Source organism: Lissotriton helveticus, chromosome 7 (assembly GCF_964261635.1).
Source record: "Lissotriton helveticus chromosome 7, aLisHel1.1, whole genome shotgun sequence".
NCBI lineage: Eukaryota > Metazoa > Chordata > Amphibia > Caudata > Salamandridae > Lissotriton > Lissotriton helveticus.
The window spans coordinates 225,648,492-225,675,519 of NC_136068.1; positions in this window are offsets into that span (position 1 = coordinate 225,648,492).

Here is a 27,028-nt window from a genome sequence, read left to right on the forward strand (position 1 = left end):
TTTGCAAATGGAAATCTGTAAAACTTTGTGGTGTATAACCAGTGAACAAACTGTATTTTGTGTATTTTGTGAAACACATGGGGCTCAGTGGACCATGAGAAGTTTTGTCACATTTAATTATAATTTTCATACTCAAATGGCAGAACCCTGGCAACCATATAACACATATATTGGGAGGCCTCTGAATTTAAAGTTTGCCTCACATTTTCAGTACAGATTTGGAGTTTACATTGCATCATGTAATTTTAGGAAGCAAGCAATCAGAGAAGAAATCGGATCCCCTTAAACAAAATAACATGACCCCAATAATTAGCAGCAACTGCAGACTAATTGCCTATTACCCAGCCATGGTCTTTATTTAGGGCTTATTGCAATGTTCTGTTATTTGAATAGGCAGGTGTAAACGTATACAGAATAGGGTAACTAGACATAATATCGACTCCACAATATCGAATGGACAAAATATCGAGTTAAAAATATCGACAATAATAAAATATCGATAACAAAAATATCGTTGGGAAAAATATCGATTAAAATAATGATAAAAAAATATCGAGTACAAAATATCGACTCAAAAAAATCGACAAGACAAAATATCGATAAATAGTCAAAGTAAAAAATATCGATAATATGTAGAAAAAAGGTAAAAAAAAAAAAATTATTAATAGTAATATAAATTGTAGTTAATGTTTAGGAGCGGGATGTTGGGTTAATAGGGGATAAGGGTGGGGAGTAATTTAAAAAAAATAATTAATTAATATATGTTTGTAAATATTTTTAATTATTAATTAATTGGTAAATAATTAATATTAATTAGTTAATTAATTAATATAATTTTGTACATATTTTTATTAGTAATTATTTGGTAATTAATTAATATTAATTAGTTAATTACATTAAATAGAGTAATTTATATATATATAATATTTTGTTATTGTTAAATAATTAATTGGGAAAAAATAATATTAATTATTACATTAAATTAATTACAGCTAATGTGCTAATATATTAACTTCTTTGTTATTGTTATAAATTGTAGTTAATGTTTAGGAGCGGGATGTTGGGTTAATAGGGGATAAGGGTGGGGAGTAATATAAAATAAATAATTAATTGATATATGTTTGTAAATATTTTTAATTATTAATTAATTGGTAAATAATTAATATTAATTAGTTAATTAATTAATATAATTTTGTACATATTTTTTATTAGTAATTAATTGGTAATTAATTAATATTAATTAGTTAATTACATTAATTAGAGTAATTTTTTTATATATAATATTTTGTTATTGTTAATTAATTAATTGGGAAAAAATAATATTAATTATTACATTAAATTAATTACAGCTAATGTGCTAATATATTAACTTCTTCGTTATTGTTAATTAATAATTAATTGGTAATTAAATAATATTAATTAATTTTGGGTAAAGGAGTATTTATAGGGTTCAGGGTCAGTTTTGGGTTTTTGGGTAAAGGGGTATTTTTAGGGTTCAGGGTCAGTTTTGGGTTTTTGGGTACAGGGGTATTTTTAGTGTTCAGGGTCAGTTTTCAGTCTTTAGGTAAAGGGGTATTTTTAGGGTTCAGGGTCAGTTTTGGGTTTTTGGGTAAAGGGGTATTTTTAGGGTTCAGGGTCAGTTTTCAGTTCTTGGGTAAAGGGGTATATTTTTTGGTTCAGGGTCAGTTTTCAGTTTTTGGGTAAAGGGGTATTTTTAGGGTTCAGGGTAAGTTTTCAGTTTTTGGGTAAAGGGGTATTTTTTGGGTTCAGGGTCAGTTTTGGTTTTTTGGGTAAAGGGGTATTTTTTAGGGTTGAGGGTCAGTTTTAAGTTCTTGGGTAAAGGGGTATTTTTAGGGTTCAGGGTCAGTTTTCAGTTCTTGGGTAAAGGGGTATATTTTTGGGTTCAGGGTCAGTTTTCAGTTTTTGGGTAAAGGGGTATTTTTAGGGTTCAGGGTCAGTTTTCAGTTCTTGGGTAAAGGGGTATTTTTAGGGTTCAGGGTCAGTTTTCAGTTCTTGGGTAAAGGGGTATATTTTTGGGATCAGGGTCAGTTTTCAGTTTTTGGGTAAAGGGGTATTTTTAGGGTTCAGGGTCAGTTTTCAGTTCTTGGGTAAAGGGGTATTTTTTGGGTTCAGGGTCAGTTTTCAGTTTTTGGGTAAAGGGGTATTTTTAGGGTTCAGGGTCAGTTTTGTGTTTTTGGGTAAAGGGGTATTTTTAGGGTTCAGGGTCAGTTTTGGGTTTTTGGATAAAGGGGTATTTTTAGGGTTCAGGGTCAGTTTTGGGTTTTTGGGGTACAGGGATATTTTTAGGGTTCAGGGTCAGTATTGGGTTTTTGGGGTACAGGCGTACAGGGTAAATATAAAATAAATGTATATTAAATCAATTAAATGAAATTAAAAAAAAAATTACATTAAATTATTAAGTTTTTAATTTATTTTAAATGCATATGTATTAGTTGTAATGTTTTTAATATTTTTAATGTTTTTATTTAATATTTGTAAAATTTTATGTATTTTACAATTATTTTTACATTATTAATAATACTTTTAAAAATACGATATTTTTAAATTCGAAATTTTTGTACTACGATATTATTTTTTCTATATTTTTGTACTTACCTTTATGAAGATATGACTCCGATATTTTTGATTTAGATATTTTTGTGTCGATATTTTTGTATGTAGATATTTTGTTATTGTTAAATAATTAATTGGGAAAAAATAATATTTATTATTACATTAAATTAATTACAGCTAATGTGCTAATATATTAACTTCTTTGTTATTGTTATAAATTGTAGTTAATGTTTAGGAGCGGGATGTTGGGTTAATAGGGGATAAGGGTGGGGAGTAATTTAAAATAAATAATTAATTGATATATGTTTGTAAATATTTTTAATTATTAATTAATTGGTAAATAATTAATATTAATTAGTTAATTAATGAATATAATTTTGTACATATTTTTTATTAGTAATTAATTGGTAATTAATTAATATTAATTAGTTAATTACATTAATTAGAGTACATTTTTTTATATATAATATTTTGTTATTGTTAGTTAATTAATTGGGAAAAAATAATATTAATTATTACATTAAATTAATTACAGCTAATGTGCTAATATATTAACTTCTTCGTTATTGTTAATTAATAATTAATTGGTAATTAAATAATATTAATTAGTTAATTACATTAATTAGAGTAATTTTTTTATATATAATATTTTGTTATTGTTAATTAATTAATTGGGAAAAAATAATATTAATTATTACATTAAATTAATTACAGCTAATGTGCTAATATATTAACTTCTTCGTTATTGTTAATTAATAATTAATTGGTAATTAAATAATATTAATTAATTTTGGGTAAAGGAGTATTTATAGGGTTCAGGGTCAGTTTTGGGTTTTTGGGTAAAGGGGTATTTTTAGGGTTCAGGGTCAGTTTTGGGTTTTTGGGTAAAGGGGTATTTTTAGTGTTCAGGGTCAGTTTTCAGTCTTTAGGTAAAGGGGTATTTTTAGGGTTCAGGGTCAGTTTGGGGTTTTTGGGTAAAGGGGTATTTTTAGGGTTCAGGGTCAGTTTTCAGTTCTTGGGTAAAGGGGTATATTTTTGGGTTCAGGGTCAGTTTTCAGTTTTTGGGTAAAGGGGTATTTTTAGGGTTCAGGGTAAGTTTTCAGTTTTTGGGTAAAGGGGTATTTTTTGGGTTCAGGGTCAGTTTTGGTTTTTTGGGTAAAGGGGTATTTTTTTAGGGTTGAGGGTCAGTTTTAAGTTCTTGGGTAAAGGGGTATTTTTAGGGTTCAGGGTCAGTTTTCAGTTCTTGGGTAAAGGGGTATATTTTTGGGTTCAGGGTCAGTTTTCAGTTTTTGGGTAAAGGGGTATTTTTAGGGTTCAGGGTCAGTTTTCAGTTCTTGGGTAAAGGGGTATTTTTGGGTTCAGGGTCAGTTTTCAGTTCTTGGGTAAAGGGGTATATTTTTGGGATCAGGGTCAGTTTTCAGTTTTTGGGTAAAGGGGTATTTTTAGGGTTCAGGGTCAGTTTTCAGTTCTTGGGTAAAGGGGTATTTTTTGGGTTCAGGGTCAGTTTTCAGTTTTTGGGTAAAGGGGTATTTTTAGGGTTCAGGGTCAGTTTTGTGTTTTTGGGTAAAGGGGTATTTTTAGGGTTCAGGGTCAGTTTTGGGTTTTTGGATAAAGGGGTATTTTTAGGGTTCAGGGTCAGTTTTGGGTTTTTGGGGTACAGGGATATTTTTAGGGTTCAGGGTCAGAATTGGGTTTTTGGGGTACAGGCGTACAGGGTAAATATAAAATAAATTTATATTAAATCAATGAAATGAAATAAAAAAAAAATTACATTAAATTATTACATTTTTAATTTATTTTAAATGTATATGTATTAGTTGTAATTTTTTAAATATTTTTAATGTTTTTATTTAATATTTGTAAAATTTTATGTATTTTACAATTATTTTTACATTATTAATAATACTTTTAAAAATACGATATTTTTAAATTCGAAATTTTTGTACTACGATATTATTTTTTCTATATTTTTGTACTTACCTTTATGAAGATATGACTCTGATATTTTTGATTTAGATATTTTTGTGTCGATATTTTTGTATGTAGATATTTTGTTATTGTTAAATAATTAATTGGGAAAAAATAATATTAATTATTACATTAAATTTATTACAGCTAATGTGCTAATATATTAACTTCTTTGTTATTGTTATAAATTGTAGTTAATGTTTAGGAGCGGGATGTTGGGTTAATAGGGGATAAGGGTGGGGAGTAATTTAAAATAAATAATTAATTGATATATGTTTGTAAATATTTTTAATTATTAATTAATTGGTAAATAAGTAATATTAATTAGTTAATTAATGAATATAATTTTGTACATATTTTTTATTAGTAATTAATTGGTAATTAATTAATATTAATTAGTTAATTACATTAATTAGAGTAATTTTTTTATATATAATATTTTGTTATTGTTAATTAATTAATTGGGGAAAAATAATATTAATTATTACATTAAATTAATTACAGCTAATGTGCTAATATATTAACTTCTTTGTTATTGTTAATTAATAATTAATTGGTAATTAAATAATATTAATTAATTTTGGGTAAAGGAGTATTTTTAGGGTTCAGGGTCAGTTTTGGGTTTTTGGGTAAAGGGGTATTTTTAGGGTTCAGGGTCAGTTTTGGGTTTTTCGGTAAAGGGGTATTTTTAGTGTTCAGGGTCAGTTTTCAGTCTTTAGGTAAAGGGGTATTTTTAGGGTTCAGGGTCAGTTTTGGGTTTTTGGGTAAAGGGGTATTTTTTAGGGTTCAGGGTCAGTTTTAAGTTCTTGGGTAAAGGGGTATTTTTAGGGTTCAGGGTCAGTTTTCAGTTCTTGGGTAAAGGGGTATATTTTTGGGTTCAGGGTCAGTTTTCAGTTTTTGGGTAAAGGGGTATTTTTAGGGTTCAGGGTAAGTTTTCAGTTTTTGGGTAAAGGGGTATTTTTAGGGTTCAGGGTCAGTTTTGGGTTTTTGGGTAAAGGGGTATTTTTAGGGTTCAGGGTCAGTTTTGGGTTTTTGGGTAAAGGGGTATTTTTAGTGTTCAGGGTCAGTTTTCAGTCTTTAGGTAAAGGGGTATTTTTAGGGTTCAGGGTCAGTCTTCAGTTCTTGGGTAAAGGGGTATTTTTAGGGTTCAGGGTCAGTTTTCAGTTCTTGGGTAAAGGGGTATATTTTTGGGATCAGGGTCAGTTTTCAGTTTTTGGGTAAAGGGGTATTTTTAGGGTTCAGGGTCAGTTTTCAGTTCTTGGGTAAAGGGGTATTTTTTGGGTTCAGGGTCAGTTTTCAGTTTTTGGGTAAAGGGGTATTTTTAGGGTTCAGGGTCAGTTTTGTGTTTTTGGGTAAAGGGGTATTTTTAGGGTTCAGGGTCAGTTTTGGGTTTTTGGATAAAGGGGTATTTTTAGGGTTCAGGGTCAGTTTTGGGTTTTTGGGGTACAGGGATATTTTTAGGGTTCAGGGTCAGTATTTGGTTTTTGGGGTACAGGCGTACAGGGTAAATATAAAATAAATTTATATTAAATCAATGAAATGAAATTAAAAAAAATTACATTAAATTATTAAGTTTTTTATTTATTTTAAATGTATATGTATTAGTTTTAATTTTTTAAATATGTTTTAATGTTTTTATTTAATATTTGTAAAATTTTATGTATTTTACAATTATTTTTACATTATTAATAATACTTTTAAAAATACGATATTTTTAAATTCGAAATTTTTGTACTACGATATTATTTTTTCTATATTTTTGTACTTACCTTTATGAAGATATGACTCCGATATTTTTGATTTAGATATTTTTGTGTCGATATTTTTGTATGTAGATATTTGGTCTGTCGATATTATGTCATACATTCAACATAATATTAGTATTAGGAATATAAAGTGTGCAAAAAAATAATATAAATATTAAAAATAATTGAATAAATTTTAGTGACAACAAGTTGCAAATTTTTCTGCAAAAAAATAAATTTAGTACTACTCTGCAAAAAATATAATAAAAATAAATGTAAATAAAATTAATAAAAAATATATAATTATTTGACAAAATGTTATACAATAACATTATACTAAAGTAGCAATTCTAATTTATACATGGTCAGTGTCCAGCACCTTTCCTGATATTAGTTTGACTGGAGTAGGAATAGTAAATAATAATTGGTCAGTGTCCAGCAACTTCCCTGATAATAGTTTGACTGGAGTAGGAATAGCAATTATTAATTGGTCAGTGTCCAGCACCTTCCTTGATATTAGCTTGACTGGAGTAGGAATAGTAATTAATAATTGTTCTGTGTCCAGCACCTTCCCTGATATTAGCTACACTGGAGTTGGAATAGGAATATAATTTTTTTTCTGAGTCCAGCACCTTCCCTGATATTAGCTAGACTGGAGTTGGAATAGTAATTAATCATTGGTCACTATCCAGCACCTTCCCTGATATTAGCTTGACTGGAGTAGGAATAGTAAATAATTATTGGTCAGTGTCTAGCACCTTCCATGATATTAGCTTGACTGGAGTAGCAATAGTAAATATTAATTGATCAGTGTCCAGCACATTTGCATATAATTGTACATTACCGTGTTATTATATTACAAAATAATGCAAAATGGATGTTTTCACAAAACTTTATTAAATTTTTTTAATTTTTTTATGTGTACTACAATACAATCACAATCAAAAAGAACATAACATTTTTTTGAAATGTAGTATTTGCAGAATAACACATTATCATTTATGTACATGTTGTAAATTATCACACAAAATTATTTAACAACATTTTTTCTGTAAATAAACATATTTATCATCATTAACTTTGAGTAACAAGTATTTATATTGAAATAAATAAAAAACCAGTTTTTTTCAGCTTCTTCCATTTATATTTAATAATGTTAATATTATATATTAATATTAAATATTTATTTTTTAAATTTACATTTTTATAAAGTAACATGACAATTATTATATTTGCTCAAGATATGGAAATACAAATTAAGACATTTTTTGGTACATATTTCAGACAATGTTGTTTTTAAATGAAACATATAAATATATTATGTTGTAAACTTTATAACTTTATAGGGGAAGAATATGTTTAATAATAATATCTGGTATTGGCAAAAGATTATTTATGCAATTATATACTTTTATAATACTTAGAAATTATTATAAAACATTTTGTAATAATTAATAAAAATAATAACAAATATATTTATTATTATTATTATTATTAATTACTAAACATAATCATTTATCTCTTCTTTTCTGAAAAACATACATTCAGAGAAATAAAAATACATTATTTCAGGGCATTGTTTATATATTAAATGGTTATAATGTTTTTATTAATAACAATAAATAAGTTATATTATTTATTATTATTAATTATTACCATAAACAATTATAATGTTTAGTTATAAACAAACACAAAGTTATTCCAATAAATGTACACAATAAGAAATTATTTACATATATTATTTCAAGTGTTACATATTTTTTTAATATTATTAATATATAATAATTACTATATATTAATTAATATTAAATATATTTATATTTTTTAAACAGTTTAAATTATAATGAGTCTAGTGTATTAATTTTTTAAAATAACAATGTGTATGTATTATATTATTTTACTATAACATTGTATTTTCTATGATACCTTTTCAAAAATGGTTTAAGGGGACTACTTTTTTACCGCATAAGGTTATTGCGCTTCATTCAGGACTGGAGAAGCTCGCGGTTGGGAGTTGCTTCGCGTGGCGAGAGGTAAGGTTAATTTTACATACAATTTATAACTGAGTGGTAATGTTTGAGGGTATATTCGAACTGTGTAGTGTTTTTGTGTGTATGTATGAATTGTTTATGTTGCGTTTAGGTGAAATGTCGTCGTTATAGATGCGTCGTGTATGTTTTAGTTCTAGTGTTATTTTAAGTGTTAGGTAATGTCTTCTTACATGGTTAATGTTAATTGTGAGTGTATTTACAAATGTTATGGGCTATTTGTGGGTGGGTTTCGTTATGTATGTTTTTTTACAGGTTCCGGTTCCTCGCATGAAAACTACATGGAAGGAAGCGTGTTTTTTCCGGAGAAACTAATGTATGACTTATTATGGTTATATTTTGACATGTATCTCCTATTTTTCGTGTTTGCCAGGAGCGGATTTAAAAATTTTTAAACATTTTTCGGGTTTTTGGAGGGTTTCGTATTGGATTGATACATTGATATGCGTGACCGTTTTTTAAAAGTTGTGTGTATATCACTTTAAATACTAAAGTGTCCACACTACTGTTTTCGGGATTTCCTGGAGCGTTTATTTCATTTTTACATAATTTTCGGGTTTTTGAGGGTTTCCCATATTGGAATTGTCCTACATTGCAATGGATTGTATGGATTGTATTTTGCTTCATTACGTCTTTTTCATCTACAAAAATTGTAACTATTTAAAGTACTTTTTTTATTGGGTGGGAAATGTCGATCTTTATGTAATGTGTATGTGTGATGTAATTATAAATATTGCATATTTGTTCAGAAATAATGTCCCAAATTTTTATAAGTTTCTTAAACAAATATGTATTATTTATAATTGTTTAGAAATGTTTATGATTTTTATATTTACCATTATTGTAAGAAGACATTAGTATATTTTGTAGACATTTTTATAGTAGGCTTTTAGCTATTATTGACAGGTATTCTAATCCTCTAGTTGTAGGATATAGTGTGACTTGACTTTGCAGTAGTCGGAACATTTGTTTAGTTTGTTTAGTTAGTTTTGGACCAATTTGGGTCACAGATTGTTCCATTCTTAGTTCTTGATAGCTTTGTTCTTTTTTCAAAGCTTCTAGTAGGTTATGGAATGTGGGTTTGACTCTGCTTGTGGTAGTTTGGAAAGCATTATGCCACCCTTCTACACTGTTGTTTGTTTTAGCCTCTTGGTTTAAAGTACTAAGATAGACATTCCACCAAGGGATTTGGAATTTGGGTTGGCGTCAATGTCCAGATTTGTGCAACCTTCCCACCCAAGTATCTTCGAAATAGTCCAGTAATGGGGTTAGTTTATCTTCATTCCTCTTGTAATATGTGCTGTCAATTAATAAATTATAGTGTTCCGCTACATCGGTAACAGGAACGTAGGCCAGTGCTATCAATTTTTTAATTTGATAGGCAAAGGTGCTATCTGTTGAGTATAGAATACTTAAAGTTGATTTCTGGAGATGTCTCCATATGCTCTGATTGAAATGATAGTAGCAACCCTGGATTGCTGTGTGGGGAAATGTTTTCAAAATGCTATTAATCATAGCTAATTCGAAATCAATAATTATTTTTTGTGGAAAATAATTATTGATTTCATTTTTGAGAACATTTAATATTTCTGTATAAGTGTTTTGCTGTTTGTTAGGTAGCAAACAGTAAATGAAAGGGATGTTATAGTTATGGTATAAACCGTGGATGGAATATAGTTGATAAAAAGGTTTTGGGCATGGTTTAAATGTTCCATCCATCATCCATTGGGGACACTGTTGGATTTTTCTTAAATTACTTGCAGTTGCAAACATTATGATTCTGTTTGTACTGCTTTCATTGTCAAAAAGAATAAATTTGTCTTTATTGTGTGTGATGCACATTTCTGGTGAAATAATAATTTCCTCAAAAGTAGTAGGGTTGGGTTGGGTTGTGGTAGTGAGTCTTTTAGTGTATGCAATTGTGCGTTTAAGGGAGTCAATAGAGGGTAGTTGACCTGAAGCATGGGCTGGGACTTTTAACAGTTCTTCTTTAAGGATTTGTGTTGTTGTTTTATCACTTTGTGTGCTAGCAGTTTTGATACTTTCTAAAGCATCTCTTATTTCAATTTCTGTGACATTGGGGGGATGATTGTGTTCCCTGGTAAATAACACATTAGTTTCCTCAGTAGTAGCCCTTCCATAACATTTGTTTGAGTAATATTTGGTACATTTCCAGAAAACTTTTCTACCACTTTGTCTTTCCTGATTATAAACATAACCCATATAACATAACAGTAATTTATTTTTCTGTGACATAACAAATTCTGCACCTTCTGTCATTTTGTTTTACTTGTTCTAGGAAAGAGTAGAAAGAAACAAAATCCAAAAACATATATTTCACTTTCTGGTGCAAACATAATTAATGATGTATTTATACTTACAGTTACTAAAAGTAGAAATCACAAATGCAGAACTGTATTTTGAAGGATTTTCTTGTATGTATTTCTTTATTTACTGTTGGTATGAAAATATAGAAATGCTAAGTTAATGTTTACACATAACAAACGTTTTTCCTAGGAAAAAGCAGTTTTCGATTTTGCTTAGTAGTACATTTGATGTAAACATTACATATACTTACTTGTTTAAATAGTTGAGTTGTAGTATTTGGTGGAGTACATCAAGGTAGTAAAGTTCAGATCTGTAGAGAAGATAAAATAAATAAATGTAAAATATTATAAATAATATTTGGAACCGTTGGGAAATTGGAAATATTTAAAAGTATACAAACTTCTAAATAAGTAGTTTTGTTTGCTGTAGGTAGAATAGATGTATGATGTATTCAGAATATCTGTAGAGGAAATATAAAATAAATAACATGGTGTTAAGAACATAGTTTTCGTTATTTTCGGATGTTTTAGACAAATTACAAGTATACTTACATTTTTTACAAGGGTAGTCTTGTCTTTTGGTATAGTTGATGTTGGATGTTTTTATTGGATCTGTAGGGAAGATGTAATATGCAAGATATGTTGTTTAGAAAATAGCATTTTTAATATTGGGTGTTTACTAACAAAAACATATATACTTACATGTTTAATTAGTGTAGTTTTATACATTTGTAGTGTTGAAATAGGAAAATCTCAGAATATCTGTGAATAAAATGTTTAAAATAAAGAATGAATCTTGTGAAATAGTGTTTAAAAACAGCAGTTGGTGTATAACAGAGCATTAATATATACTTACTATCTGATTTTCCAGGTGAAGAAATAGGAGCATGTATTAGGAATTTATTTGGAGTAGTTTCTATCAGAAATGTAGGAGGAGATAAAAATTAAATAAGTGCAAGAGTTAGGAGATATAAGTAAAATAGTAGACTACTAATTTAGATTTCTAAATAATGCACTGTAACTTACTTGAATAATTAGCTAGTGAGCTGGATCTTTAAAGATGTTTGTTCAGGAACAAAATCTTCAGAGTGTTGGCATCTTCTTTCTATAGAGTTAGCAGCAACAAATGGTAGAATGCATGTATCCCTTTTATAATATGTGTATTTTGTGTGCTTTGATTTGATTGGTTGTAGGATGAAATGAAGCATTGTATAGGCTAGTTTGAATTTTTTGTTTGTTAATTGGTGTGTTTGTTGATGTGAGAATGGTGGTATGTGGTGATTTCCGCATTAAAGCAGGTTAGTTGTTAAATAAAATAGATGTGTAAGTGAAAAAAAATAATGAAAATGTTAGTTAAATGTAAAGAATATTTTTCAAATGATATAACGCATTTAATAGAATGTATAGCAAATGTAGATAAATAGCAATGTTATAAAAGTAACAGGTATTATATGTAAAATGTTTTTTGTATAGAGCAATGACTTGTATTGACGATTAATATGGTATTTTAGACATGAAAGGGTACAAAAAAGAACTCGATATTTTATTTGAAACGATATTTTTGTACTCTATATTTTAGTAGTCGATATTTTTGTAGTGTTAGGGGTAATTTCATTAAAAACGATATATTTGTAGTCGATATTTATTAAGGCGATATTTATGTACTCGATATTCTAAAGAGTCGATATTTTTGACTCGATATTTTTCTAGTTGGTGTAATAAGTATACAAAGTCGATATTTTTGTCGTCGATAATTTTTCAACGATATTTTAGCAAGTCGATAATGTGACCGTCGATAATATTTCAGTGATCCACAGAATAGATAGCAAATTTAGTAGTGGTGACGTTTCTAATCAGTTTATTAGTCCCTATCTTTCCCGGAAAACCTCTAAATTCAGTAGTAATGACTTGTGGTACCCTCTCCAGGGCATTAAAGTTGTTTTCAGCAGCGATTCTTAAATAAATATTCACACCGAATATTCTATAGAAAATGATAATCACTCACCTGTGAACAGTATTCGATATCCTTAGTCTCTCGAACTTGTAATGCCTCTACATTCTTCATGGTACCGATCTGGGTGTTTTCCGATTTTGACTCTGCAGATTAGAGGAACCTACTGTTGCGCCGCAGGCCGAACCGTGACCCATGATGCTACCTGTTTCCTCTTCATGGGCTGCAGTGCAGACCGCAATGCCTCTCTCTCCTTCTCGGGTGCATCGCGGAGCAAACCGGCAGCCCGCTGTTGTCATTTTGGCGTCTCAGGTATATCCTGTGATGCCTGCTGCTTTTCTTTATCGGGCACGCCATGGATTTGCGTGGCGGCCCGTTGTGTGTTTCAAATAACATTTTAGGAATACCGCAGTTCCCAGATTGGGACTTTGGCTTCCTATGTTATTCATTTGGGGGCACTTGCACTTACCTTTTGCATGGTCGCATCCTGTGGGTCATCTCCAGTGGAGCCCTCTTGTTGCCTGTTTTCCTTCTTTCCTTCACAGTCATGCTCCCAGAGGGCCTTGGGAGAAGGTAGTTTTACCTACCTAAAATGGTGGCCTTTCTATTCTGCTCTTCACTCCTTTCCCTATCCAAGATGGCAATGGTCTCCTTCCTGTTTTGTCACTTCCTGCTCCTGTTTTGTCACTACCTATTCCTGTTTTTTCACTTCCTGTTCTTGGGTATAAAAGGGGCAGAACCTTTTCCTTCCTTGTGTTGCAACACTCTTTGCTCCTGCTGGTGTGTGTCCACAAGAAGTGACATCTGCTACACTGCCCTGTAGAGTAAAGTGTCAGACTTCTCTCTCCATTGCCATTTAAAGTGGACTTCTGCCGTTGTGACTCAAGAGCTTCCTCAAGAAACTTCAGCAGGGATCTGCCTTAAACATGTACCTCCTCCTTCTTCAAAAGATCTGTGACATGCCCTCCTACACAACTCTTAACTATTAAGACATACTGCTATACCCATGCATGAGGATCATTCTCAAGCCCTGGAAAATGTCAGTCCAGAATCAAAACATAGATGGCACAAATAACCTCAAGGACTCCAAAACAGAATGGCAGCTCCACAAATACAAACAAAAATGCCATCTTCTACACTATCCTCCTCATGGAGAAATACTATGCTCAATCCTCAAAGTCAAAAGCCTCAGCACCACACTATGTGCAACAATTTGAGTTGATGGTTATAACCTGCTGAAATCATCTCAGTGTGTACTTGCTCTTCAAATTTTTCTAGCTTATTTAAATGTATATTTACGTTTCTGACCTCTTATATTAAGTGTACTGGAATAAGGTGTGATGCTGACTTAGCAGTAGGTATTTGCATATATATGTGTTTAGACTTTACTAAATCTCTGAAGATATTTTGACCTATCAGCAACTGTATTCTTAAAGTCGAGTAATTTTAATTGATAGCAATCATATTACTACCAGGTCACCATATTGCCATTAAGTATTAGACTCCTTTTTAATTTCAGTTTACAACAATGATAGGTAGGCTGAGGTTTCTTCAATCATTTTAAAAAATTTTCAGATATTTCTCCTACATCCAGAGTTTCACCTTAGGTGGTGCTAAGGCCAAAAGACAAAACAAATCCTTGAGTTTCAATGGAACCATCATTATATCCTTTGTATACACAATTCAGAGAGAAGCTGTTGGTCTTCAGACCTTTATGGATGTCACAAATAAAATGTGAACGTAAATTGAAGACATATGTCTTTCAATAGACATCAAGATTGGGGAAGCTGAACAGAGAACAATTATGCGCAGGATCAGATCACAACATCCAAGTGTGAATTAGATTTTTGTTGCTTAAAGGCAAGTGGAGGATCTTGAAAATATGAATAGATGTAAAGCTGGGAGGTCCTTCCCTAAAACCTTTACTTACGGTGATTGCCAACAAAGCTCTTCCAACCTTAGCCTATGCTAGTGTAGCAATGAATGGCAAGGACTCCGTTCTCCTAAACGGTTTAATTACCAAAATTTACAAACAGGTACTACAACTGCCGAACTCTGCTTCACCAGCACAAATTCGCTTAGAGTTTGGACTAAAGAATGAAAGCTTGGGACGGCTTTACTCATGCCTAAAGGAGTGGTATCGGATCAAAAAGAAAGCCGCAGCTAACAATTTGAACAAATATCTATGCCAGGAATTAGAAACTCAAAAAAAATCAGAAGCAAACAAATATCTGACTAGCGCAATGGAGATAACACGCAGCGCTAATCTTTGGGACAAAAACTTGCCATTTTCATCATTCAAACAGGCACTAAATAAGGCCGCAAAACTTCACTCTCTGATTATGGACAAAGACATTTTCTCACATCGCTCACACTCTTGGACCCTGATTAATAGTTACAGATCTTTAATCCCAGCGGCTTATCTGGACGCAACATACTCTGTCTTTATCAAAAGAAAGCTGATGGCATTGAGGTTCGGCAAATTTCCAACATTGGCCGACGAGCCAGCCTGGAAACATACAGAATCCGTCTCTTGCCGCCTCTGTGGGCATGTAAAAGAAGATCTTATTCATATAATATGTATCTGCAAACCATTGACAACGGAGCGAAGGCGCTTTCTAAGGAACATATTCCTGGCAAGGGAACTACGAACTTGTAGGCCTGCAGTAATTGGTTGTCTGGACGCAACATCACCACAAACTAATTGCAAGATCGTAAAGTTCCTGCAGATTTTTTAAAAACTTGTGAACGCAATGTAAAAACTAAGATTTTGTTTTATTTTTTTTACTAATTTTCAGTTATTCGTTTAATTACAAGTATTAGGTTTTAAAGAGATGACTAAACTCAATGATCAAAATTTTAATTTAAGTTGAGATGATAATGGAAATGTGTTGTATCTGACCTTATTCAATGATTACATTTTAAATATGCTTAAGACCAATAATGGACATTTTTGTTAAGGTTTTAATTAACTGAACAATAAAATAAACTACACTGAATAGATGTAATCACCTATGGTTTTATGGCTTACCAGAAGCTCTGGAAGGCAAACTATAATACAAGTTGTAAGAAGTTCATTTATACTCTTTTTGGCTTCACGGGCCATGCTGGAATAGATAAACAGTCCATTTATTAGGGAAATAATTGTCTTTAGATTTTGTGATTTTGTGATTGTCAATGGAAAATTTAGTAGGTGGCGTTCTAATATGTATCTGTTGTAAGAGGATAGATTGTGTGAAGAAATTATTGTTTTATACGTTATTTGATACCTTGTATGTAAATGATTGTGACTCATATAAAGTACTGCATTATTACATATCAAAGACAAGAATTAAGGTATTATTGCGGGCAAAACTACGATTAATGACTTAAAAGTGAACAAGAAGGAGTATAAATTAATTGAGAGGGCAGATGACGACTCTAACTCTGTGATTGCGTGGGGAAAGGGTATTTATTCGATTTTTTTTAATACAGTAAAGTTTTATACTCTGATGATGCTAATCTTTCCCTTCAGGATTTTGAAAAATAAATAAGACTACATATAACATTTTCAATAGTGACTTGAATCTTGTTACATTGGAAGAAGACATGACTTTAGAAGAAACAATGAATAATATTTTGCTCCTAAAATGATCCAGAGGTTCAAATCAAGATGGTTTTCCCTTTGAATTTAGTGGTTTCTCCAATTTACTTTCCCCCTAGTTTCTAGAGTTTTTTAATAGATGTTTTCCAATTCAGAAGCAAAATGAATTTTCCTCAAGGTCTTACTCAAATTAGATAAACCAGTTAAGAACATCATTTTTTCCAGGGCCATCAAGTGAATGATGTCATAATATGTCTCATCATAAAAAAAAAACGTTCCGATACACCTGTTGTTGGTGATTGTTAGAGATGCAGGATTGGAAAAAATTAACTGCTATTTTCTCTACTCCAGATACCCCTTATAATAATTATATGGCTGTTTTGTTAATCAGTTGTGACTTTAAGTCTGGACTGGTGTGCAAGGGAAAGTCTGAGTGTGAGAGCCAGGCCGGTGGGTCATGTCATGACCGAGGTTGGTTATTATATGTGTAGCAGTACGTTAATTTGGTAAGATTTAAACAGGTGCAGTAGGCTTGGGAATCCTTGCTCTAGAGTACAAGTGGGTGGCTGACAGAAATAAGTATGTATGCATTTACTTTCTTCATTGACACCCTGCTGAATGTGATACTTTTAACTCCCTTGCTTTTAACAAAACTGAGCATTAATTAATGACCTTTCCTTCATGAAGACTTGCATATCATCACTTACATAGGTAGACAAGAACATGAACTTTGTGCATACTGCAATTCCTCATTTTTAGAAAGCATCCAGTCACGCTTCTCATGAGGCTATGTTTATTCAAATGACCTATATCAAAGTCACCTTTAGAAAGAGTACTTTTCTGGTGTGTTTTCGATGTTTTGCATAGCGCCTATAGGCCAGCTTGCTGCCACATCAGAGAAACATCTCTGAGAAACCAAGCCAGAATTATGAATATGATAGCAGAATTGAGAGTTACAGTAAATTAACAGAAAATTATACATCACATACAGGCAGCGCTGTGTGCGCAAGACCAAGCTTTTTAATATGTGCTGGATCGTGGTGGGGAAGGTCAGTGTGTGTAATGCTAGGCTTGTGTAAGAGGCAGTTTCGAGTCAGAGAGAGAGGCCTCTTGTTTGACAACCATCTGGAATGTACTAAGGGATCAGTTGTGCCCAAATTCAAAGAAGGAAATTGGGCCCACCATTCTCTAATTTTGTAGTAAAAACAGCTACAAATTGGGGTAAAGTGGCACATAAAACCCAAGTGTCCAGTGGCATGCACCTACTGCACCACTGATAGGTCACCCCTAACACTCATTCTAGTGTGTGAAGGCTGTGCTCATGTGTCTGCAAACCACCACTCATAGGGTTTTCCTGCCCCCCACACACACACAGAAACATCTGACCTGTTCAGCTTGCTCCTGCTGGCTCTGTAATGTTTTAATTTGATTTAATCAGTCAACCCATAACTTACAATAGAGGTTCCAGACCAACATTTTCTCCTCTGCAATGGATCTTTGCCACCATTTTAGAATGGAGCGTCAATCAAAATCATTTAAATAGATCTCATCCGTTTAGCCATTTAGTTAAGTCAATGATGAGAGTGTATGGATCAGTTTGAAAACCTTTATTTACAGATAAAAGTTTGTTTATGGTTTTAGTCTCTTTATGCAAATTATTAAATCAGATAAATCTGTGTACATAAATATCAAGATGATCATGGTTAGAGACAGTCAAGAACATTACAGCGTGTTCAATAAAGGAATGTATGTCCCTATATTAGTCTGAGCGGATCCTAACCTACTAGAACACCTAAAAAGTCCTTTTGGAAAAGATCAAACTTGAAAGGAGCATTGAAACAGAATAAGACTGAAGTTGAACTCCTCATGAACAGTAGTCATAGAAACTCACCCGAGTCTCTTCTCTCAAACTCTCATCTGCAAACAGTCGCAGTAACGATTGTTCAAAGTTAGGCTAAAAAATAGTCATGGCAGTAGTCATAACCGTTAGAGGAGAAATAGACACCCACAACGTAGTAGGTAACAGAAATCACCAGCAGTAGCTCACAGCGAATATGGCAAAAGTGCTAAGGAAAAATGGGGATGGTCGCAGAAAAATAGCCTGGACTAGTCTGGACAGCACACTTACACACATTCCCTCGACTCTAACCAGGAGCACATATATTACAAAATGAAATACACATATAAGAATCCATGCTGGTGTAAGGTCATCTTAAGCCAATGAGGAAGGATTGTCCGATGGTCTGCTGCTTCTGTCTTCATTCTCAAAGTAAACGTATGAAGTCAGGAAGGTGCTATCTAAGTGTCAACTTAGTTGCTAACCATTCATATGTGTTAGCTTCACTCTGAGTTCCCACAAGAACCCTATAGTCTAAACTATTAGCTATTCAGTATACCACTGCGTAACAATGAACTATTCTAAAACAGAAACATTCTAGTTGTAACCTACGAGATTAAGTCATGAGATTCACAGTCAGTATTCAGCATTGTGAATATGTGCCTGCTAGGAACTCATTAAATACAATGTGAACATGTAGCTTTTGAAAAGAAGAAATACATTTTAAAGTCAGCACATTTTACAGAGATGGGATGTTTAAGCAAGCCTAGTGTGAATCATTTATCAAATAATATTGCATAGTTCAGCATTTCCTAAAAGCTTTTATTTTAAAAGACTACATTTAACTGAGGCCTAGTCTGACCCAGTAGCGTAATTACGATAAATATGAGTGCTTTCTGTAAAACAAATCATGCTACACATTAATTTGCATGTTTAAGAATTAGCAAATTTTCTGACTTTTCATTCTTTTAAGCATTTTCTTGTTATTGTCTGGCGTAAATCATGGCACTTATTGTAGCTAAATTCTTCTTCTCTTTCAATCTTAACTCAATCGCCACAACCTCACCCCTAGAGCCGCCACCAATGCCTCGCTCATCTGCATCAAATAGAGCTCCATACCCATCTGTCACAAATGTACTCCATCACCCCTAAAGAAACTGACCTTCTCATATTTCAAGTCAGGTCACGTGATCCTGCCCATCCCTTCCGCTCTGTAAAATGTTCTTATTTCTCACTTTACTTCAGTCTTGCTTTTTCAATTGCTGACGGCTTCTCTGCCCCTCTCCATTTCCTCCTGGGTATCAGCTCTGGCCACAACACAAATGATCCTGTCCAATTGGCCATTATATCTTTTAAGTCCCTCTTCATGTCTTTTATCAAAGCCAGTCCTTTCTGTGTCACCAAATTGTTCTCCCCTAGATGGAACACTAAGACTTCCGGTCATCGCATACTGACCATCAAACTGTTCAACATTGGCAAACGCGACCACCACAACATGCCCCCCCATCATACCATTGCACTCCAATAGCACCCTTTTTAAAACCCAAATTACTCCTGTCTGTCTCTCAGCCTTTTTTACAAAGGAATGTCCCACAATCCAAACCAATACAACCTCCATTTCTTGTCATGGGGCAGTGCCTGCAAAAAATAGCACAAGCATTAGTTATTGATTTTCCTCAAAACTCATATTGTTCCTTCCCAATCTCAGGTATCTCTTATAACAGACGGGCCATCTACCTAGTACCCATAGCCTGTCTCCTGACCATCCCCTACCTTCCAACTTCTGTAACTGCCCCTAATTTAAATGAATGTGTCCCAAACTCCGCTGGAGTAAGCCTATATGTGACACTGTTTTAAGCAGCATTGATAGCACTTGGAAAGCTGTCACTTCCGACCCATCCTGATGGTGAAAAACTGTCTCCTATATTCGCCCTCTCTCTTTTAAACTTGCGGCATGGGTGTACTGGGCAAACTTGCCTTTCGGGCTACGCCGATTACTGCACTGCCCTACCCCCTGCCAGATCCGTCTTTGACCTTGCCAGTGTACTACTAATACTCTCTGTGCCAAATTCCAAATCTGCTTGTCACAACCCCACTGCATCTCTGCCTCAGCAGCTCCGGCATCCAAAATGCTCCAAAGAACATCCAAATCATTAGCAAGGCAAACAAATCCATTTCCCCTTCATTATGGCAAACTACACTCAATTCTCCCACAACCTACTGCAACACTGACCAAACCAGGGGCAGCCTCTTTCTTTCACATTCCCATTCTCCCTCACCCATCTTTCCAACAACCTCTTTCCCAGCTCCCCCTCTGACGGTGCATAGCCCTATAGCAGCTTAACTACAAATGCTATGTCTGCCAACTTACCTGCAATCATTAACACTCGCCCAACCTTTTTCTATCATATCCATGATAAATTGAGCCACATCCTCACACCTCGGCCACTCCTCTTCCTCTGCTCCTCTCTGCCGTGCCCAATACTCCAGAAATTACAACCATGCTTGCGCATAAGCCCATCTCATTGACATCACCAATGAACCCATTTCAGCCGCAAAAACCTTTCATGCTGACTCACCGCAAAGCCTGTGGTATCAGCGTTTTGACTGCATCCGCTCCTGTAGCAAGCCCTCGGAATCTCTGCCACTGTGAACGAGACAGAGCGTCTGCAATATTATTGTCTGTTATGCAGCGCCCCAAACAGTATGTTGTGACGCAATCAACCCACAACAAAAACTCTCAATAGCTGCAGAATGTCTCCCATCAACTGCCTGTTCACCACAGGCACCACCACTATGTTATCCACATTAAACAACTCTGTCCTGCTGGTAAATTGAAGCCTCCACAAGTATAGAGCGGCCACCAATGGAAATAATTCCAAAAAGGCTATGCTCCTGCCTCCACTTTCCATTTTGCCAGCCGTTGCTCTGTGCGCTAATGTTCCTGACAACACAGCCCAAAACTTGCACCCCGCTGCATCTGAGAAAACCGGTGCATCAGTTCTTTCATCAGCCCCTTGAGTGATTTTCCATTGAACTGCTTCAAGAAGGTATTCCACATTCTCAAATCATCCTTCGCCCCCTCTGACAACTGCAGCCTATGGTGTGGAAGGGATAAACCTCCCAGTGATAGCCCCAGCCACCTGCATAATGTCCTGCCTGCCCTGACCACCCTGCAAGCAAAGTTCAAATGTCCAAGCAGCAACTGCACTTCCTCAAGGTAACTTTTTCTTCTTTAGCATCTCATCAATCAGTCCCTTCATTGCCCTCTTTTGTCCTCTGGCAAGCTTGCTTCCATACGGAATGTATCAATTTCAATCCCCAGGAATATGAGTACCATATCTGGCCACACCGCCTGTTTTCCCATCAGGGGCACCACCACATCATCTATGAGCTCTTTGAAACAGGCCTGCATCAGCTGGCAGTCCATGGAACCAAGAGGTCTCACAAACAGAAAATCATTTAGGTGAAGCTTCTTCGTCTTGTGCCCCATTACAAACATGAAATGCTACTTAAATTAGGAACTGAATTTCTCAAAAAGAGTGCACAGTTTGGAGCAACTTATTAGTAATTCCTTGTCCGAATGTCTGACAAAATATAGAAAGACATAATATCGAGGGACAAAAAAGTCGGAGCATTAATAGCGATGTCAACAATATCGACATCCTATCTACAACAAGGTAAGTACAAAAATATCGGAAAAAAATATCGATGTCAAAAATATCGGAAAAATATATAACTTTTTTAAATTAAAAAAATATGTAAAATAAATTAAATTATACTTAAAAATATGATAAACATAGTTAAAAATATTTGATAATATTTACAATTAATAAGTAATATACATAATTAAATACAAAATTATTAGACATATACATATAATATATATACTTAATAATAATTTGTAATAATTATTTTAATAAATTATAAATAATAAAAAATATGATAAATTACAAATTCACCTATACACATAAAATATTAACATGAATATAAATTAAATAATTTTGCAAAACAAATACAAATGTCTTTACTTTTAATATATTTTTAATTAATTATATACTACATTAGCTAAAACTATACAAAATATATTAAATAACAGAGGGAATAAAATACTATTATAACTCCCCCCCAAAAAAACAGTAAGTAAAATGTTGGATAGCCTAGAGATAAAAATTACTATTCCCACTCCAAACAGTGCAACAGTCGGGAAAGTGTTGGATAGCGTAGGGGTAAAAATTACTATTCCCACTCCAAAGAGTGCAACAGTAGGGAAAGTGTTGGATAGCGCAGGGGTAAAAATTACTATTCCCACTCCAAAGAGTGCAACAGTAGGGAAAGTGTTGGATAGCGTAGGGGTAACAATTACTATTCCCACTCCAAAGAGTGCAACAGTAGGGAAAATTTTAGATAGCGTAGGGGTAAAAATAGGGAAAGTGTTGGATAGCATAGGAATAAAAATTACTATTCCCACTCCAAAGAGTGCAACAGTAGGGAAAGTGTTGGATAGCGTAGGGGTAAAAATTACTATTCCCACTCCAGAGAGTGCAACAGTAGGGAAAGTGTTGGATAGCTAGGGGTAAACATTACTATTCCCACTCCAGAGAGTGCAACAGTAGGGAAAGTGTTGAATAGTGTAGGGGTAAAAATTATTATTCCCACTCCAGAGAATGCAACAGTAGGGAAAGTGCGGGATAGCGTGGAAGATAACCATACTTATAAATAAATTAATATAAAATATTTTAAAAATTAATTATTAAATAAATCTAAACTATTTACAAATACCAATACATAAATTTTTAAAACATAATTACCAATGAATAATTAAGTAAAAATAAATAATAATAAATACCAAATAATAATAATTAATTACCAATTAATAATTATTCACCAATAATATAATTAACAAAAACAATTATTAAAATAAATTATTACTTTATTACATTTAAATTACTTCCCACCCTACTCCCCTATAAACACATAACCCGCAACATAACATAATTATCAATTAATCAATTAATAAAAATTAATTACCAATTAATAATGAATTAACAATTATAGAATTAACAAAAACAATTATTTAAAATAAATGATTACTTAATTACATTTACATTACTTCCCACCCTATTCCCCTATAAACCCATAACCCGCTACAGAACATCATTATCAATTAATCAATTAAGTTAAATTAATTTCCAATTAATAAAAATTAATTACCAATTAATTCAAATTAATTTATTATTCATAAAAATTAATAATTAATTTAGTATAATTAAATTACTTCCCGCCCTATTCCCCTATAAACCCACAACCCGCTAAAGAACATAATGACCAATTAATCAATTCATTTAAATTAATTACCAATTAATAGAAAATTAATTACCAATTAATTTAAACTAATTTATAATTCCTAAAAATTAATCATTTAATTAGTATAATCAAATTACTTCCCACCCTATTCCCCTATAAACCCACAACCCCCTACGGTACTAAAATACTAAATTAAAATAAATTACATTAAAAAAAATAATACATATTAAATACATAATAATATACATAAAAATCATATAAAAATCGATATTTGTAACATCGATATTACTAACATCGATATTAGTAACATCGATATTACTAACATCGATATTAACAAAATCGATATTACTTACCTTTGGAATTCTGTCCCATCGATATTTAAACATCGACATTATTGTATGTCGATATTTAACCCCTTCCTCGCACGCTCATGACGAGCTGAGCTCGTCATGAATAATGGGAAATAAGGATATCCAGCACAGGAGCAGAATATGTCCAGCATCAATGTGGTTAAATATCAATATTTTATCTGCCTACCGCCTTGTCCACTTACCACTGACCCTCAAACTATATACCCAGGTGCCCAAAATCGTCTGATAGAACTGGCAACAATCTGAGGACTGACAATGTCACTTTTCGCCATGTAAACCTCCTTTCTCACATTCTTCACCAATTCAGTGTCCATGTCCACCACAGAATATAGGCCTGGGCGGAGCTCGCAGAGTTTGAGAAAAACACACTATGCGTACAAGTGCCCGCGCTGAACTCGGACCCGCTTTATATGAGGGAAACCACCACCGTGCATCAATAATTGGCAGGCTGGCCTGCTGCAGTCTCCTGGTCCTTTATATGATTTTTGACAGACACTGCAGAACTAGTATCACAGGTCCAGGGACCACATACGGGCAAGAAAACACATGTACTACTTACTTGTTTGCTGAGACTGAATCTGTCCTGAATCCTGACTATCTGAAAGTGGAATTGTTCTTCACTTGACCCATTTCACATTTGTCAGCAGGATTCCATCTGCATAAGGCAACAGCTAAGGGAGCGAACCCCCACCCGCGACTGGCTGCCCAAAATTGGCGAGTACCTGGCAGGTGCAGCAAACTTCAGTTTCAGCTCTTGTTCAGCTGGGAACCTGGCTTGTGGCCTGTCCTTATGACACTTCCACAACGATATGACTCCACCTAATAGAAACGCGGAAGAAGGGTTGGTTGTGGTTGGTTGATTCCTGCAGCAGAGTTCTTTAACAGCTAGAGTACTAACATCAAGCCTATACTGCCTTAGGGACCATGCTGCAGGACATACTAGCTTTAATTTGAACAACACTCTCTTAGGTGTACCAGTGTGGAAAGACAAACCTTCCAAACCACGTACCACGCTCAATTTAAAATTGTGTGCCATTGGGAATTCGATGATGGGTCCGCCTGACTGTTTGCTCTGGGGCCTCCACTTCAGTTGCTTCACTGTAAAGCATGGTGGGCCTTTGGAAACGGATGCACGGAGGCGCCGCACAGGCAGATTCAGCAGAGGAGGCATGGAAACACAGCCTGTGAATTTAATAGCATTGCAGTTTTCTTTGTATGTTGCAACATTGCACATATACTGGCCTCTAGGTGCTGCAGCCTACTGAATGTCTCTAAAGCAGGGGTGGGTGCGTGTTAAACTCCACCACGCAGTGGGTGGTGGAGTTTATGCCAAATTCCGTAATCCAAGTGGAAAGTGGAGTGGCAAAACACCATGAACTCCGCAGCGGGGCCGAGTTGACTGCCCATATTGAGTATGACACCGAAGATAAGTCGTCCGCAATAAAGTCATTAACTGACTGGGCCTCTGGCCAAGAGATATGCTGTATCAACACAATCAAATTAGGCAACAGCCAGTCTGTAAAGTTGCCCGCCATCTTGCCCTCACTAACTTCTTTGTGGAGCTTGTCTCTCCCCAACTGAGGCAGCTCCTTTACAGACTTCAAGTTCTCTGCCCATCTCCTCTCCTGCAGCCCTTCATACTCCAAATGAAAACCATGCTTGAACCCGCGCCTCAAAATGCCCATGTCTTCCGGTTTATCATACCATTGCTGCCAATATAACAATGTCTGTATCTTAACTGGTGTAAGAGCCTTTTCCCTAGGGTCCCTGGGCCCCTCGCCCTCCTCTACCTGCTTGCTGCTTTCATTCATTCCCTGCTGCCCATTTGCTGCTCCAACACAATGAATGAATGGGTGTCTCGCCGCACACTTAAAACACGTGAATTTACAGTATTGTCTATTACACGCCCCACTGTTGAATGCCCAACACGCTCCTGACTGACCAGTCTGCCCTTCACTGCCTGACCCCATGTCTGCCTGATTGGGACTTCATTGAAAGGACCGATAAACTATGGGCAGCCCACTTGCTGTGAAGACCGTGGGTGCTGAACGGGCGGGCCCCATCGTGTGCAGCCACAAATCATTATCAGGTTCCCTCAATTTTCCCTCCGCATCCACCACCCAGTAAGCCCTGAAGTCCTCATCATATCTTACTTATGCTTATCCCCCAAACGTAATGTGCGCCTTTCTAATGACATCCATGTACTTAAACAGGGCCACACATCGTTCCTGTAATTTCCCGTAATATATGCTGGCATAATTTTAAAATGCCACTATTGCACCACAGTCTTAGTCTCACCAATGCCGATGGATGACCGTCACTAAGCCGCTGCCTGCACCGCGACCTGAGGGCACCACACCGCTCCACTTCACACTGCAGTCTCAATGCCTGCTGAATCTGGCACTCCTGACTTCAACCGTACAAAGTTTGACCTGCAACGCGTGTGACATCGAGGTCCCTGATGCCTTGCATTTATAAAGGTACTGTTTTGCGGGTCTTCCCGACACTGTTGCCCATCCACGTCACCTCGGCGGGCCTGGATCATTGGATTTGTTTGTTCACGATGCCTTGATAGCCTCAGACGGGGCTATCAACTTCAAAGAAATGTATTTAAAATCTATTTTTGCATTATTTGTAGATTGAATACTGCATTTTGAATTTTTATCATTTAAGTCTTGCTTTACACAGATAAATATTGCCAATTTTTCTAAAACTGGTGTGGTGTTCTTTTGTAGTGTTTTCACTGTATTACTGTGTGTTATGTGCAAATGCTTTACACGTTTCCTCTGAAATAAGCCTTACTACTCTCGCCAAGCTACCAAGGGGTTGAGCAGGGATTATTTTTTAAGTGTAACTCCCTTACCCTGACTAGGATGAAGGGTCCTTACCTGGACAGGGGAATAACCTGTCAACCAGAGACTAACATTGGTTGTCAGCTGTGAGGATAGGACGTGCATTTGCACATGACCTACAGTGATTGGTGTACACTACTACCATTTTGCAGACTACTACATACCACATACTGTTTTCTTCTTGGTCTTTTTTTGAATTTCCATCTTTTGGAACTTGAACGTCCTGCTGCATCATACCTGAATCAGCAGCATTATCAGTTGCATCACTAGAAGTGGTTTTTGAGGAAGATAGGTTGGAAGGAGGGAGTTGAAGGCTGTGTGCAAAAATCTGAAAGTCCAAATCAGAGGTCTCACCAGGAAAGAGGAGCTACAAAAGGTCTGAGGGCCTGGGTAGCAGCCAAAAAGGCCAGTTGGCAATCTGAAGTTCCTAGTGTTCCTAATTCAAAGGGTGGATGTGCTTTTGGG